Below are 17733 nucleotides of genomic sequence, written 5' to 3'. Positions count from 1 at the left end.
CAGCTCTTCCACCGGGGATGCATCACACATCTGCCCACCCAAGCGCCACAGTGTGCCGCTTTGTACCCTGAGGTAGTAATTTCTTTTATTTTCGTGGCACTGGAGTACGTTTAAGATAATGCATTATGTGTATGACTGAAGGTGATTATGCAATCAATTTGTGAAAACCGTAAAGCACTTTTTAAGCAATGTGTTAATATAAATTGTTTAAAGGATCTGCCTCAAACTGGCAAAGTATCTCAATTCCGTGACATTAAGGGGCCCTTATACATCAATAGTAGATCCCGGTTAACAGCTAGTTTAACGCTCCTGTGAGAGACGGCATGACGTAGTCAGTTTCCTGACAGACTCGGGTTGTTTACAGTTGCTAGGCGACCGGTCCCATCAATTACGTAGAAACGTCCTCCAGGCTGTGGTTACCGGAACTGACTGGTTTCACAAGCCGAGAGCCGAATGACGGATGCATCGCGCTGCGAGCGAGAAGGAAACGGGACGCTGCAACGCTAGTCGGACCAAGTATATCGCAAAAGGTAGTTTAGAGCCCCTCAGACCCAACAAATGCTAACTTTGAATAATTACATGAGTTGCGCTTAGTTAGCTTGGCCAAACTGCTGATTTATGCATGGCAGCAACTAATCTTAATCATCATTGGGAGAATGACCTTAAACCTATTCCAGCTCTCAATATACGCATGATTAATACGCATGATATTTGAATAGTGCGATCAGTCTGACGAAGCTTATACATGCATTAAGAAAATAATGTGCGGGTGGATGTAACTAATGGCCCCCCTATGTATTTTCTTTTGAGGTACAGAAGACACACGCATGAAGAGTCTGCGCCATTGAATTACGAACTAGGGTAAGCAACACTCCAGTCCGATACCGAGGACTACCTAGTAGTTTGTTAGGGGACGTACAGTAATTAGGTCTATATGTCTCCATAGATGCCCACTGGAACCAGAGTACACTGCCATTGAACCGGTGGAAGTCTGGGTCTGTGCCCCATATCACATACGGGCACCCCAGAGGTGAGTCGAGTATTAAGATTAGCCTCGCTCCTTGACTCATAAATTATAAGCAAATCCTGACTCCATTCTAATTAATTTAACAGGCGACATCAGTCCTATCCAACTATAATCCCCCCAGTCCTGATGAAGACCCGCTGTGAGCCACAAATCAGGCATCATCAGGGTCGAAACGCCGATGGATAAAGAAGTCCTTGGACCAACACGGAATATTCCACAACAATTGCCAACTGTAGTGGCACATAGGAATATTTCCAATTGAATACTGCTTTGGCCACCTTTTTTAAAACCCAATTGTTCCTTCACTTGTACATATTTCACTGTTTACAACCTCACTGCACAATAAATCACTGCACTAATATGTCACTATCACCTTACTCTGATGCGCCATTTTTGTAGAATTTATAAATGTATATATTGAATGCAGGGTTACTATGAATGACATTGAATTCATAAAATAATCATTTCATACCCTAATGGTTGTTGTGGATTTGCGTTTTCCTATTCGCTTTTTGATAAATTGAAAGCAAGTTGATACTGCAGCTTAAGAAACCGATGAAATAATACATGAAAACTAGAAGAAATCTTTTGCCCAACAGAACCATTGTTTATATTGTGTATAATGCCCAGGTTCTGAGGGATACTGGGTTACCCCATAGTAATTCACTATATTGAGTGCAGGTAAATACCTGCGAGGGTTTTTTACTCTCACTTTGTGTTGTTTGCCAAAAAAAAGGAAAGTGTGTATAACTGTGAGTTGATGTATCTCTGAGCATGTCAGATAAGGAAACCCTGTCCTACAGTGAGGAATATATAGCGAGACTCATTCAGGAACAGGGTGCCTCTAACTTCCTCTTGGGAAGTGAGAGGTTACCTGCAGACGCAAGTCTAAGTGCTAAACTTGCTAAAATTGAAAGATTAGAAAAGAAGCTAATCAGGTCTCGCCTCCATGGTCATGTTCTGACCAAGTACCTAGAATCAAATATCATTCCCAAAGGCCTCCAGGTGAGAAACGAACCCACCATATTCATAGACGTACCTAAATTCCGTGAGGGTTTTAGCTACGTGGCGAATAACTGTTCCAGGCACTGGATGGTGCTTGGAATTGAAACGGCCATTGACTACGTAAAGAAACTTATGCAGGAGATTGCGGAACTAAAAAGTGAGATACTGGGAGATTCTGCCCTCACTAATGCCAAGGAGGCACTTGAGCGCGCCGAAAAAACACTAGCCGAGTTTAATACCATCACATTAGGCAGGAAATTGGACAAATTGAGTAAGGACGTGAGGAACTACGATAAAAAGGCCACATACCCGTATCTGGAAGATAACTATTATGAACAGGATAGTCAAGGGTTTTTCACGAACAAGGGCAGGCAAGGCCCAAGGAGGTTCAACACTTTCTCTGACTCCTCGGTAGGAAGCAGCTCTGACTCTGAACCAGACAGACCGTCCACAAGCAACTCAGAACAACAGGGAGCCCAGCATTTTTTAGGAGACAGCCACCCCAGAGGCAACAGGGGGGGCGGGAGACAACAGGGTTGGGACAGACCAAGGAGATGGGGAAGGGAAAGACCCTCCAGAGTCAGATTTTACCAACCAGAGGGCCATGGGGAAATCTCCACAAGGAGACAAACGTACAGATGGTAGACCCCGTCTGGCAGCATAGAGGGCCAGGCACCATACCTATCCCAAATACTGCTAGTGAATTGTACAGAGGGGCTGAGTGCAGTCACAATATATTACCTGTCCAGCCTAACCCGGAGATAATTACATCGGGCACAGTAGAGGGGTGCATAAGAACAGACATTAATACACCCCAATCTGACGAGGCAATGGAACAGAATACCCGAGTGACCACACAGAATACCAAACAGACAGAGAAGGATGTGCCACAAATACAAGTGGATCTTGTGACAGTGACACAGACTCTTACTTTAACTGCCCAGACCCGAGTAAGGGATCAAGTCAACACAGACGATGACGTTCATGATGCTCGAAACCTAAGTATGACTGAGAATATTGTGGCATTACCCCAACAGGCTGGGATATCCAACCTTGACCCAATCATTATTCTATCGGATTACAACATGACACAAGCTGAGATGAGCATATTAGCGAAAGGATTATCCTTTGTACCTACGGCAGTTCCGGATACATTCCAAATGAAACTAGAGCTGCAGCAATGTTTTCGTAAAATTAGGTTGAAATACTTTTTCACCAAAAATACTTTCACAGTGGAGAGTGCAGCCACAAAATTTAGACCACCGTCTACCTTCACACCTGCTACATTCATGATGAGCGACAGGATTCTAGCATTCTAGAAAATTGTCACAGAAGAGGTGATGCAGTTGATGGAGGAGAAGAGGTATATCAAATACAATACCAGCAAGGACGAGAAGACAGCACTGAACAAACTGGCCAAGAACGATGCCATCGTAATCAAGGCAGCCGACAAGAGCGGGGCGATAGTGTTGCAGAACGCGGATGATTACATCACGGAAATTGAGCAACAACTTGGAGTGCAGGAAAGCTACCGTAAAATCTCGAAAGATCCCACTATAGAAATCAGAGGATTGATAGAGGTGGCAACCCAGGAGGGCATTGACTGTGGCTTTTTGAGTAGACGCGAAAGGGATATTCTAAACCAACAAGAACCCAGAATCCCAACCATATACCCTACCCAAGGTGCACAAAAGACTGGAGAAACCGCCTGGGAGACCCATAATATCTGGCTGTGGCTCGATCCTGGAGCCATTGAACAAATTCATTGATCATTTCTTGCAGCCTTGGGTTCCAACAACGAAATCCTATGTAAGGGACAGTACGCACATAATTCAACTCTTGGAAGGGCAGCCATTTGATAACAAAAGTCAGATACTCGTCACACTAGATGTATCCTCGCTTTATACGTCCATCCCATAAGACAATGCAGTGGAAGTGATCCGGAGCACGTTGGACAGAAGACCTAGACCACATTGGATCCCAACAAATTTTGTAATCACGCTGTTGGAGATAGCACCCAATTGTTCCTTCACTTGTACAAATTTCACTGTTTACAACCTCACTGCACGATAAATCACTGAACTAATATGTCACCTTACTCTGATGCGCCATTTTTGTAGAATTTATAAATGTATATATTGAATGCAGTGTTACTATGAATGACATTGAATTCTTAAAATAATCATTTCATACCCTATTGGTTGTTTTGGATTTGCGTTTTCATATTCGTTTTTTGATAAATTGAAAGCAAGTTGACACTGCAGCTTAAGAAACCGATGAAATAATACATGAAAACTAGAAGAAATCTTTTGCTCAACAAAACCATTGTTTATATTGTGTATAATGCCCAGGTTCTGAGGGATACTGGGTTACCCCATAGTAATTTACTATATTAGCGGAGATGCGCCAGAAGTTGTAAATCGCCCCCTGATAACTGTACAGTGTGATCTGAGATAAACAAATTTGGACCTAGGCAATTCTATGTATGTGTAGCGTCATGCATGGAACAACCACCACATCAAGATTTTGCTTACACTTCTGCAGGCACTGTTGATGATTCAGGAGATCCGCAGGAACAAGTCCGGAGAAGTAGACCATCAGTTTGGTGACAGCTAAACCCTCTTTCCACCAGCGATGAAGGAGAGGAGGAGGAGGAGGAGGAGGAGGAGGAGGAGGAGGGGGGCCATCAACATCTGCAGGCCAGAGGGTTTCACCCACCCGGGATGAAGACTAACACGACACTGGTACTATGTCCCGGTGGAGGCTGTGGACATTGAAGGGGGGGTGAAGGACCGGACACCTCGGACCATGATGTGGGGGATGGCCCCTCACCCACACGTACATCACCAGTGGGTCACAAAGAGGTGTCCCCGGGGCAGCCCAACGTTCAATCTGGGCCTGCCATCTGCCCCACCGTACCTCTAGAGTCCCCCATGCCATCGGGGGCTACTGCTCAATCCCCTGATACCTGTCCCCCTCCTCTTAGCCGCCAAGCCAAACCCATCCACTCCGGACCTGAGGCACCACGTCCCTTCTGTGTCCCCCCCGTGCCGGTGCTGTTCCTCCAGTGGCTGTGCCAGGGGACTTTAGTTGGATGGTCGAGGGTCAACCTGACATGTCCGCTCGCATCTTGCTACAGGTGTGTCTGGAGATACGCTCGATGCAAGCGCACCTAGTCCGATCTATGGACAACATCGGCACCCAAGTCCAGTCCCTGAACACAGCCATTACGTCTTTCATCTCCAAAGTGCCTTCCCATACCACCGTCAATGTGTCCCCCTGTCCGTTGGCCCACACTGGTTCCCCCCATACTCCTCGTGTGTCACGTTCCCGTGTGGTGCCTGTTCCTGCATCGGCCAGACGTGTGGATGTGTCCGACCCTGAGGATATAGACATTGTGCTCCTGGATGATGACCAAAAAGACACTTGACTGTTGGACTGAGACATTGTTTTGGACAAAGATTTCTTTCTCCCCTTGTGAATAGACTGGTTCCCATGACGCTACCTGACGTATTATATTTGTTTTGCCCCACCCAAGTCTAAGTTCCCTTCTCCTTCTGCTTTAAGATCATCATTTGTTTTCCTTTCTCACTTCCAAACGGACGGTTTGTTTGTGTTCCTACATAAATAACTTTGCAGAATTATACACTGTCTGACTAGTTTGACTTCATTTTGAATGTCTATTCCCAAATATAGACACACATTTAGTAAGTCATATGCTATGCACACTACAACGTGTTGCTATGATGTGTTACACTTGTACCTGTCTCACACACACACACATGCCTACATCGTCAGAAGAGACATAGTACACAACAGGATATTACTGTAGTAGATATTTATTGTCAAAATACTCCTAAGGAGCCCCAAACAAATAAGCCATTTCAATGGCGGTCATGTTTGCGTTTCGGCAATTGTGGGGTGGAGGAACGCGGTGAGGGGTGAGGTCGAGGTTGTCGCCTTCCTGTCTGTGGGTGTTGTCCAGGCTGATCAAGAGGTGCATGTGCCGATGGTGTCTGCACATTAGGTGTCTGTGGCTGGACAAGGGCTGGTTGATCAGGTGGTTGACGTGACTGTGCAGAGGTTGGTGGTGTTTGGGCAGGTAGTTGGGGTGGTGGGAGTGACTGTGCAGAGGTTGGTGGTCTTCGGGCAGGTAGTGGGGGTGGTGGGAGTGACTGTGCAGAGGTTGGTGGTGTTTGGGGAGGTAGTGGGAGTGACTGTGCAGAGGTTGGTGGTGTTTGGGCAGGTCGTGGGGGTGGTGGGAGTGACTGTGCAGAGGTTGGTGGTGTTTGGGCAGGTAGTGGGGGTGGTGGGAGTGACTGTGCAGAGGTTGGTGGTGTTTGGGCAGGTAGTGGGAGTGACTGTGTAGAGGTTGGTGGTGTTTGGGCAGGTAGTGGGGGCGGTGGGAGTGACTGTGCAGAGGTTGGTGGTCTTTGGGCAGGTAGTGGGGGTGGTGGGAGTGACTGTGCAGAGGTTGGTGGTGTTTGGGCAGGTAGTGGGGGTGGTGGGAGTGACTGTGCAGAGTTTGGTGGTGTTTGGGCACGTAGTGGGGGTGGTGGGAGTGACTGTGCAGAGGTTGGTGGTGTTTGGGCAGGTAGTGGGGTTGGTGGGAGTGACTGTGCAGAGGTTGGTGGTCTTCAGGCAGGTAGTGGGGGTGGTGGGAGTGACTGTGCAGGGTGCGGGTGTGTTTGTGTACCTTGGCTGTGGTGCTGTGCAGTTTGTGTTACAGGTGTGGGGATGTGCTGTCCTACAGGCCGACATGATTGTTCCCCTCCCTGCATTGGCCGTGAAGGTAGACTCACTCTCATCATGCCCTCCATCATCTTCATGGCCAAGGCATGGTGTCTTGCACTCTCTTCCCTTTGGATGGATATCAGGTCTCTCATATTTCTAGAGATTTCCTGCCAAGTGCTATCCATCCTATCCAAAGCTTGGCCCACCCTGTCCACCACCTGAGGGAATTGGGCCATGTCCTGCAGGGACCCAGAAATGTTGGACAGGGTAGCCCCTATGGCCCGAATGTCCTGCCTCACATCTGCCTGCTGTCGGAAGAAGTCCTGCTCCCACTGGCCACCATCGTCATGTGCAGGCCCCCTCTGCTGGTGTCTGCCAGGGATGAGATGAGCAGGTTCAAAAACAGGGGGGCTGGCAGGTAGAAGTCTGTGGGCAGGAGAAGGGTTCCCAGGGGATACCTGGTCCACAACAGGGCTGGTACTTCCCACAGATGGTGGAGAGAATGGCAGTGATTCACTGCGTAGGGAAGAGTGGCTAGGGGAACCACCATGTCGGTCCCGGACATGAGGGCTGTGAGTGAGTGATATCTGTGAGTGGATGTGTGGTAGCCGTGTCTGTTTTGATATTTGCCGTGGTATTGATGGGTTGAGAGGAGGCAGACGGGCGTTGCTTGTCAGAAGATGTGAGGCGGGGACGTCAGTATTGTCATCCCCGGAGTCAAAGAAAATGTACTCATCATCCTCCTCAAAGGCAACGTCCTCTTGATCTTGATCCTCCTCCTCTCGGGCATGAGTTGCAGCTGACATTGCTGCCTTGAGGATCAGGGGATTCTCCCCTCGGATTTCCCGTCGGCCAGCACTGGTTGTCGGTCTGTCAGCCTCTCCCTAAGCATCATCTGAAACACAGAGGTAGCAACTGTATTGGTGATTGACCAGGTATTACATGTGCAGCAACACCAGGGTTGTATTTACTGCACCTTGCATCAGCAGATGAGGATCATGTGATCTGGTTTGGGTACCACCACAAATGGCCGCTCACACCATAGCCCTGAGGTGTTACACGGAGATCTACATGATACTAGCAAACTCACCAGTTCCAGCCACAACTCTCTGTCCCTTTGCGTTCCCTCCTGGTGTATCCTGCTGCACCTGTCTCACCATAGTTGTTGTAGACATAGCTGTAGAGGGTAGTAACAACTTTCGCAACAATCTGCCTCACCAAATGACAGACATGCATATGTGTCACTCCTGGTCTGTATTTCACTTTGTAATCAACAACTGTTGATTCCATATAGAAGGGAATCTCGATCTCTGTAATGGGTTTGTAATCTAAGCTGTTGACACTCCTCATGCCCGATTTACCTGAGGGACAGGTACGTGACAGATTCACAGCTGCAGCCAAGATGTCATGCATCCCCCGGGATGGTGTCCGCTGCAGTGGTCTCATCCTGTCAGCACCTGTGATGAGAAATACATGTCCATATTTTCGTACAACAGATTGTAGCTATGAGAACAAATTACATTCTCATTAGCCATTTGTGGATAATCAAGGACGCTGTGCAGCATGCGTAGCTCATTGACTTAACATGTGGGCACCTGCTCACAAGCAGCATTTGCAAGCTTACAGCCATGCGGCACTGACATCAATAAGATGACACATCAACTGACGGACTTGTATGAGAAGGTTACTGATTTCACCCTTACCATTGTGACTGACTATTTTCATGGGTGTAATGTTGTCTGTTCACAAGTCAGAAAGGAGTTCATGTGTGAGATGTGCAATTGTCAGGGGCCTGATGTTGCCCATATGTGCTTCCCTACCCATGAGGTCACACAGCTCCTTATTGAATGAGAGAACACAGATTACTAATGTCCATCCTTTGAGTGTTCTCTGTTCCCATGCTCCATTTCCAACATCATGGTACTACTTACATGACAACAGATAGTGTCTTGTGTGTGCAGCAGACATCCAAACCTCATATTTCATACACTCACCTCTACATGTGAATATGGTAGAAGGGAGGCAAGCAGAAGACAACATTTGGTTTAGATCACACATTGCAGATGAGGTGAGAAGCTTTGCATCTTCGCACCTGCACTGGATTATCCTGTTGCTCTTCAGCAAAATAATTTTGCAGGTGTAACTGTATGAAGAATCACCTTAGCAATCCCTACACCCATCTCACAGGTACACAACTGGCACCAGTGTGTGCCTCAGCCATGCCAATTTCATATTGATTTGACCATGTTAATTTTGCTAGGGATTTAGCATATCATTGACTTGCAAGCCTGTTGTGTTGTGGACGTTTCTTATGACACATTGTTCTATCGTATGTCCATTGTGCACACACTTGGCATACATTTTGTGTCAGCATCTCATTTGCCACCAGGTTCTGATCGGCCATGTGTTCAAATGCCCTATGTGAGCATATTGTGATGCAGGATAACAGTGTTGAACAACACATACGGTCAAGGTGAAAGGCACAGTTAATAAGCATTCAGCAAGCTTGACTTACCTTGGCCCAGCACCGGAGCAGTCTGTGGTCCCTGGACAGATGTGAAGTCCAACCTAGTAGCAGAAGTCAGTGGGCGTCTGGGGTTATGGGAGGACCGCATTGGACCTACAATGATAAGTTTGTTTGGCAACTTTATATTCCTGCTGCCACATGTGATGCATTGGATTCCTGGCACAGGACGGGCACAAGCAGTCATGGTCACCACCGTTGCAGAAGTGTGTCATACATTATGTAATAAGTGATCCCACATATAACTTAGATTGGGCCCACTACCTTGATGCTGCCTATATCACAATGACATGCCTACGAATCCAGAGGTAAAGTCCACTATCGTGTTTTGTTGATGTCCAGAAATTATCCATCCAATGTACGCAGTACATGATCAGCTGTGTGGACTGTGCTGAACAAAGTATGTATGAAAGATTAGAAGTTGGACAGTGTATGCATTGTCAATACTACAGAGACTGGTATCTCCCCGTTTGGTCTTCATTTCCGTATCGGTGCAAATGCTACTTCTTGATTAGGTCTACAAACACTATTACAATATGGTGTGTACACCCTTTTGACTTGTTGTGGCCCTCGATTACAGGATTGCTTTCCCCGTTCTGGGTCTGTTGGTGTAATACATGTTGTGTACCACATTTACAAAGGTATGATGAGGCAAGACATTTTATAATTTGTCTTTCGCTGTTCACAAATGTCATATGTTAAAGGTGAATGTCCATTGACATCTCCAATTGTAATGCAGCAAATGTAGCATAAATGGTTGTCTTACATAGCTGGGCACTATTTGTCCCTCTGTTGTCTTCTGACGATGTATGCATTTTGACCATCTCCTGTCCACTTTGACTTACCAGTTAGTGTGGTTGACATGCCTTCATCGGTACGTTGCCGATTCCTCCTATGCGATGCGGTGACCTCTGCTACTGAAGTTGTCGGTGCTCTGGCTGGATGTGTCAATGGCTGAGAAGAGAGAAAAGTAGACAAATGGGAAATGTGCTTGTGTAACGTTTCGGGGATTTGCCCATATCTTCTGTGTGATAACATTATTGCGTTTAACTGCAGCAGACGGGGCAGGTAGGAGCAGTGGTGTGTTGGGGATGTAATGGCGTGGCAGATTGGAAATTGGACAACAGGATGGGTGTTGGACATATTCACATCAGAGGATACTCTCACCATCTGCTTTGTGATTTAGGCCGGCACATGGTGATGTACTTTTTGGAGACTTTTGTGGCAGGTTTACAAGCCCCTGGGAAAAAATATTTACACTGTTGTTGCATCACTTCTGTGACACAACTGTGGTGTACAACAGACAACACATTTAGGATTATTCGCAAAGTGATGCTACTATGGTGAATCGTCATGTTGTGAGGCCCTGCGCAACGTCAGCTTGGAGGTAGGCAGGGTGTGCACTCCTTTGGAATATGCCGCGTCCAAGTGAGTCAGTGTAATCTACATCAGTGGTTCCCAAACTTTTGACTCCTGAGGACCCCCATTGAGTTACCACTGGAAGCCGGGGACCCCCATGCAATTTGTATGAGTTAAATTTCAATCATTTTAACAGTAATTTGAGAAAAATACACACGTGTGCACACAAAACAAATACTCAAAGTACTAAGGATTGTGGGGCAAGATGTGCGACCATTTAATTTAGCGCCTCGCAATTTGCGACACATTTCGAGTGGCAAATTGCGAGTCTCTAAATGAAATGTACAACAGTGTGTTTAACACTGTCTGGGATTCCCAATGGGGTCGCAAATTACGAGGTTCATTAATATTATTGAGCCTCTTGCAATTTGCAAGCCCATTGGGAATGCCAGCCCTCCCAGTTATGGTGGCCTGCTGGGCTCTGCAGGCCACCATGTCGGGGACAGCTTTGAAATAAAGTAGTTTTGAAAAGAAAATGCTGCCTGTGTACAATGCATTTAATAAAATGAATCAAGAAAATGAAAAGTTGTCTATACATTTTCTCATGGCAGGCAGAGGTCCCTGGGACCACTGCCTGCCCTTAAAAAATAATTGTGCATGCATTTGCAAAGGGGAAGGGGTCCCCTGGAGACCCCTTCCCATTTGCGAATGCATTACCATCTACTTGAAGTAGGTGGTAATTGTGACTGTTTTGCGACCACAAACATTTGTACATGGTTTTGAGACTCGCTATTTGGAAGGGAATGCCGCTTCCAAATAGCAAGTTGCAAAACCTATTTAGAGAGTTGCAAACAAATTGCAACTCGCGAAATCGGCTATGTACATGGCCCAATAGGTTTTTGCATGCGCAAACGGGTTAGCGAACCCGTTCGCGCATATTAAAACCGATCGTACATCTGGCCCTTAGTGTTTTATATTGAAGTAATAGGCACTCTGTCAAATGTTTTTCATTTGTTTTATAGCATCTTTCATACCAATGTAGAATGTCAGAGCACTTTACATCACACACATATAGAGACATTGAATCGTACATGTAAATCAGTGTGTATATAAAATGTTTAAAGAGTGCTTGGTCTGGAAAAGCACAAACTCAGGATTCAGAACATGACACAGTGGCTAGTATTGGCTGTAGCATACAAAATGTTTTTCCACCCAAATATTTCTTTTAAGCAGCATCAGGAAAATTAATAACTGGGAGAAAATTTAAGTTACTAACTGGTACCATGCAGTTTGCAAGCAGCTCTTTGATGACAGTTTATAGGTCCCTTTGCTAGACTACGATTGTCACTCATGAAGTGCACAGTAACAAAAGAATCTCTGTGACAAAAGCAGTAACCACAAACCTAGGTACATACAATACTGCTTTTTAAGATGCATTTTATACGTTCTTTGCAGTAGGCACATTTACTCTCTGTTCTACATTAGTTAAATTACATCTGCCACTGAACAACATTCTCCTCATGCTCCAGCAGGTACATTAATCACTGGCATTCTCTTGACACTTTTATTGTTGCTGGAAAGCTGCTAATTATACAAGAAAGTTTCTGTGCTTTTAAAACTGTTGCCTACGGACCCCCTGGAAATGTGTTACAGACCCCTGGGGGTCCGCAGAGCACAGTTTGGGAAACACTGATCTACATGATTTCACAGTATCACTTATCAGAGGCTGCTGTGACGCAACCTTACGCATACTTGAGGCAGACGTAAGGAGTGGCACAGCACGTTAGGTATGGGCAGTGCATGGATATTGCTGGAGTTGCAACGCTCTTGCGACACAACTTCAGCAAAGCCCCCCTAGACACCATCAGATTCAACACACATCTGTCTATCCCTGCACCACAGTGCACCACCATATGTACACAACACATCAGTGTTTGCGCAAGGGTTGAATTGGTCACATGTCACATTGGTACTGGCGCTTCCCTGCTAATGTTTGTCTTTAGCTAATTTATTTATTTAACTTAATTTAAAATTTCCATTTGTCATTGCACATTTTCTGTCAATATGTACAGTTATTGAATTAGCTGGGTTGTGTATGTATGGCATCTGTACTGTGCACATGTTTTTAATTGGGTGAGGGGGGTATTAGCCTTTTCTGATGCAAAGGATTCTGGGACTTGTGGTGCTACGTAATGGGTGACACATGAGTCTCTGACTAACCATATATTTATATGCACTTACGACAATTTCCATGATCACTATAACAGTGTAACACAGACAATCTCTTCATGCACATTTTCTTTTCATTCCACTTACCTGGTACCACGTGGCGGACGTCACTGACAGGCAGCCCATGGACCAAGTGGGGGTGTATTGTTGTCAGGATATCCTCCTCCAGTGGGGCGAGCTGGATGCGGGGTCCAGGGCATGCAACAGGGAGGACTCTGCGCAGTTCTATCCTGGAGTATTTTTCCTTGACCCTCTGCTTTTCGTCCTGCCACTTTTTTTTTATGTCCTGTATAGTTCGCCTCTTCACCCCCAGGGCTGAGACAGCAGTGGCTATCTGGTGCCATAGTTCTTGCTTCTGTGCCCCACTGGTGCAATATGGTGGTAGCCCATATAGGCGATTGTGGTGCCTTACTATGTATTCCACTAGCATGGTGGTCTCCTCTGCTGTGAATTTTTTTTTCCTTCTCATCTCTATGTTCTCTGGCACTGGAAGCGTTGTAATAACAGTCTCTCTGTGGCCAAACCTGTTCCTTCACTGTGTGCTGCTTTTATGTGTTTTGTGGTACTGGTCAATTAGTGTTAATTAGCTTCAGCTGGAGCGTGGTGGGGGATGGTAGGCAGTGGCAGCATACACCATGGCAAAATGGAGCTGTTGGCTGGGATTGGCTGCTGTGTGTCAGCTGATCCATGCTGGGGAATGGGTGGACTGGCCAGGTGTTTCCCCTTGCTAACATGACCAACGGCCTGTATTCGTAATTTACGGCCCGTAATCGTAATTTACGGCCCGTAATCGTAATTTACGGCCCGTAATTGGAGTCTACGATAATTTGCCGTAAAGTCCGCCAACGTGCCGTAAAATCTGGCCCGGTGGTGGAAATTATGGCCCGGCGGCGGACGTAAAGTTAGTAGTCGTAAGTCTGTTCTGTGAATCCCGAACAGTAGTAAGTTCATTCTCTGAATCCCGAAAGTAGTAAGTTCATTCTGTGAATCCTGAAAGTAGTAAGTGCTTTCTGTGAATACCAGATAGTAGTAAGTGCATTCTGTGAATACCAAATTGTAGTAAGTTTAGGATTTAGTCTTAAATTCATTCTGTGAATCGGACCCCTATATTTTTAAGAATCAATGACAGCAGTTACACAACACCACACAAATGTTTAGTTAAATATACCTAGGCGGCAGATGCATGAATCAGATCACTTATTATTATTTGTTTTATTATTTTGGCTTACCACTTTGCTGAATCTGCCCAAAGCACTCCGAAATCCTCACAGTGCCCTCCCAGCTGTAGTCAGGCTTCGTTGATATTATTTCATTTTGAATTTCTGGTTTAAAAATGAATTTAACAGTGCAGAGTCCGTCAATCTCTTACACTTTCACTGAATCCATATCCTTGTTAAAAATGACATCAAATTTCCACTGACATAGTTTTCTTCGGTAATCATCTGATAATGCACAGCTTGCCCCATTGTATTTATTTGGAGATAAGAGGTCTAAAGGCACCCAGTATACAAAAAGATAATGGTCATACAGGCACTGTGAGTCGATAAAAAAGTATTTTTTTAATACAAAAGCGTGCTTCAAAAAATGGCATAACTATAATTAAATGACACATTTGATTTAAATAAGTACAGTCTAATAATTGCATCTGTCTAAGTATAAATATTTCCAAACATTACACAGAAATATACCCATGACTACAAAGCCAATGGTATTATGCACCAAGGTACATCCAACATCTGTCTTGCAGCCGTGCAAGGTGTCAACTCTGGCATAGTGTCAGGGCCGGCTGCAGCCTTACTATGCGGAGTACTGTCCCTACTTCTACCCATTCTGCTGCAAGAGTCGGATGGGGCTGGGCTGTGCTCCTGTTCGCGGCCTCACCAGTGTGAAACAGCGTCCATTGTCTCTGGGTCCAGAACTATCAGACCAAGTGTGTGCGGATCTAATAATCCCAGGTCTAAAGAGATGTCAGGATATTTGTAATTGAACGTGGAGGAAGTCCATGCAAAGTTACTGATCTGGAGGAAAGTCAACAATCCGTGAGGTGAGCGTGAGTCTTTGATCTTCAAGGCAATAAAGGTTGATCAATCTCAACAATCTGAGCACGTGGATTGACCGTCCATTCATCTCAAACTGTGTGCTGATGTTCCAGATTGTGGATTGAATGGCATTTGAAAGGGCCGGATTTCCCCCAACTCCAGAGCTACCTATAATGGAGGTTCGAGCAACTCTAGGGAGAGAGTCCCTACAAGTTGGATCCTGAGAATTTATCAGGATAATCTATAATTCGTAGTCTGATTCTCCATGAATTCCTTAATTTTCCTTGCACTTTCAAGCAGAGATTTCAGATGCTTTCAGCAGCTGAAATCTCCATCTGTAAGTAAAGAGATTCACTATGCTACAGCAGAGCTCATGATTCTGCTGGGGCCCCATTAGATTCAGGATGCTTCTTGTAAAGAGCGCCCAGTCTGCTTGGCTCTCTTCACCAACAAAAGGGAATGAAAAAAAACACATGTGACTAACAACACAACAGAGCCGTATCATGACTTGCATAGAGTGCTTTCAGCGGGTTTCAATAACCAATGACCCTCAGAGACAAAGTCAGCAGGTTGTCCGGTACAATCATTAGAGCAATTTTTGAGTTAGTTCTTCTTTAACCCCTTCGAAGCTAATGACGAGCTGGGCTCGTCATGGCGCTTACCTGCCGTGCGCGGATGACAAGGCCAGCTCGTCATGATGTATGGTGTTTTAGATTTTTTAGCGCAGGACGGGAAAACGCCTAGCAGCCATGTGGTTAAAATTTCAAGTTTATTCTCAGGAACACTGATTCTTTAGGTGTATTTGAAGGGTGCACAGATGGTAAGCTACTAGACATATACCCCACTAATTCCGTACCAGTAGTTAAAATCCTTAATTAGAAATAATAATTTTCAGGCCCAATAGAGTGCCATGAGGATGAAAAGTTATCAGAGTAATTTGAACACAAAAGTCCATCGTAAGGAATACCTTATTCAGTGAGTTAGAGTGGTTATTGATTCAAACTGTCTGCCTTTTAAGGTACTATCATTTATAGTATCGCTGTATTTCAAGGCCCACATTTTATGCTGCCTTAATAGTTCATTATTGTTTCCGGAAAAGTGCAGCTGCTACAAGCACATAAGAGAAAACCGATGACACAAAAACCAGCCAAGCAAGTTAACAGCTGTACCCTGTGCTAGCACCAATAAATGGATTAAAACGCTAAAAGAAAACCACATAAAACAATAACCAAAACTAAGAGAAACAAATAGCTTCGTTAAACAAAGTAAAAAGAGATCCTTAAGACTAAAGGTACATTATTATTATTATAACTAACTATTCACCACAATCCATATATCAACATAAAACTCGAAATGAATCCAAATTGAGTCCATACAACTACCAAATATGAAAGACAATTTATATTTTACCGAACCTTACACAAATGTAACTATACTTTTTACGGTGTTTTTTGACTGATTGATTTGATGGTGGTCTGGTTGTCTTAGATTTTGTTTCTCTGCTGCTAAGAACGTCACAGTTGTTGTTGTTTTCCTTTATTAAATTGGTCTCCACGCGTTTGTGTAAAATCGGTTTTAAATCACGATTGTCCTTTTGCTTTTTAAGTAACTGCAGGACAGCTTGATCAAAAAACACTCAAGGTATTACACAAGTGCATATCTCAATCAACTTAATGATGAAATTTATCCGATACTATACAATGTATTTATTCATTTAAACATTATCTGTAGCAAGGACTGTTTTCGTGGCAGAAATGAGGCGATTGAAGTTTATCTAATTTGGCATTGTAGAATATTTTTTACAGAGGCAGTAGAGAATCTCTGACAGGCTTTATGCATAATGGATTTATGGGGCTCCATTTCCTAGCATTAACGTGCATTATATTCCAGCACCTGCGCCGGTTTTCAGCTTCTAAGGGCGGCTAAAGTTGCATAATATTCAGAGAATAAACAGCATATTTGCAGCAGAATGTAAACTCTGTATGCTTGGAAATGTTATGATATCTCCTGAATTGGAAATCCTACTGTATCCCCCACTGCCCCGCAATGTACTGCCTACAGTGATTTGGACTTTTTTTTATTATTACTTTGAAAATAGTATGCTGAAGTCAACTAAATATATGTTTGAGTGTGGAAATGTGCCTAAAATAACTGAACTGTCCTGATGCTGTTTAAAATGGTAGATACTGAGTTAGAAAGTTCTCCCCTAAGTAATCTCTCCTCCCAAACCAACGCTGTTGCCATCTGGTCCCAACTCCTAGACATAGGTAAAAGGGTTAGAGAGTTTATAGGTCAATCAACATCAAAGTAACATCCATGAGCTGAAGTATGCCCACTCTTTGGAAAAGTCCCAGTCTCTGCAATGGCTTCTCCACCGGATTCAGGAACAGGAGCCATAGGAGGAACTGTAAAGGATGAGTAGAGAGTTGGTGCGCGCAAATCACCATTTTGGCTTCCAATGAAGTTTGGGCTTGTTGTACTGGAGCAGACTGAGGTGGGACAGATTAGATGTTTTCTTGTAAATGTAAAATGTAAATTGATACTTGTATAGCACACTACTCACCCGGAAGGGTCTCAAGGCGCTTGTACAAATACCGCTGTGGAACCCATCCTGGCTTTTCCTGTGAGGCGTCCACTCCTGGGCGCCCCCAAGGTGGAGGCCAGGCATCCTTAGCGTTGTGGAGATTAAGCAAGCTATTGCCTAGAGTTGCAGAGTGGGACTCCATGATTGGAATAGGCACTGAGGCGAGAATTATCAGGTCCGTGGAATTTTTGAGCCCAAGACCCGCTGAGGTGGGGAATTGAACCCTGGTCCC

Source organism: Lissotriton vulgaris, chromosome 6, assembly GCF_964263255.1.
Source record: "Lissotriton vulgaris chromosome 6, aLisVul1.2, whole genome shotgun sequence".
NCBI lineage: Eukaryota > Metazoa > Chordata > Amphibia > Caudata > Salamandridae > Lissotriton > Lissotriton vulgaris.
This window is presented reverse-complemented; position numbering follows the sequence as displayed.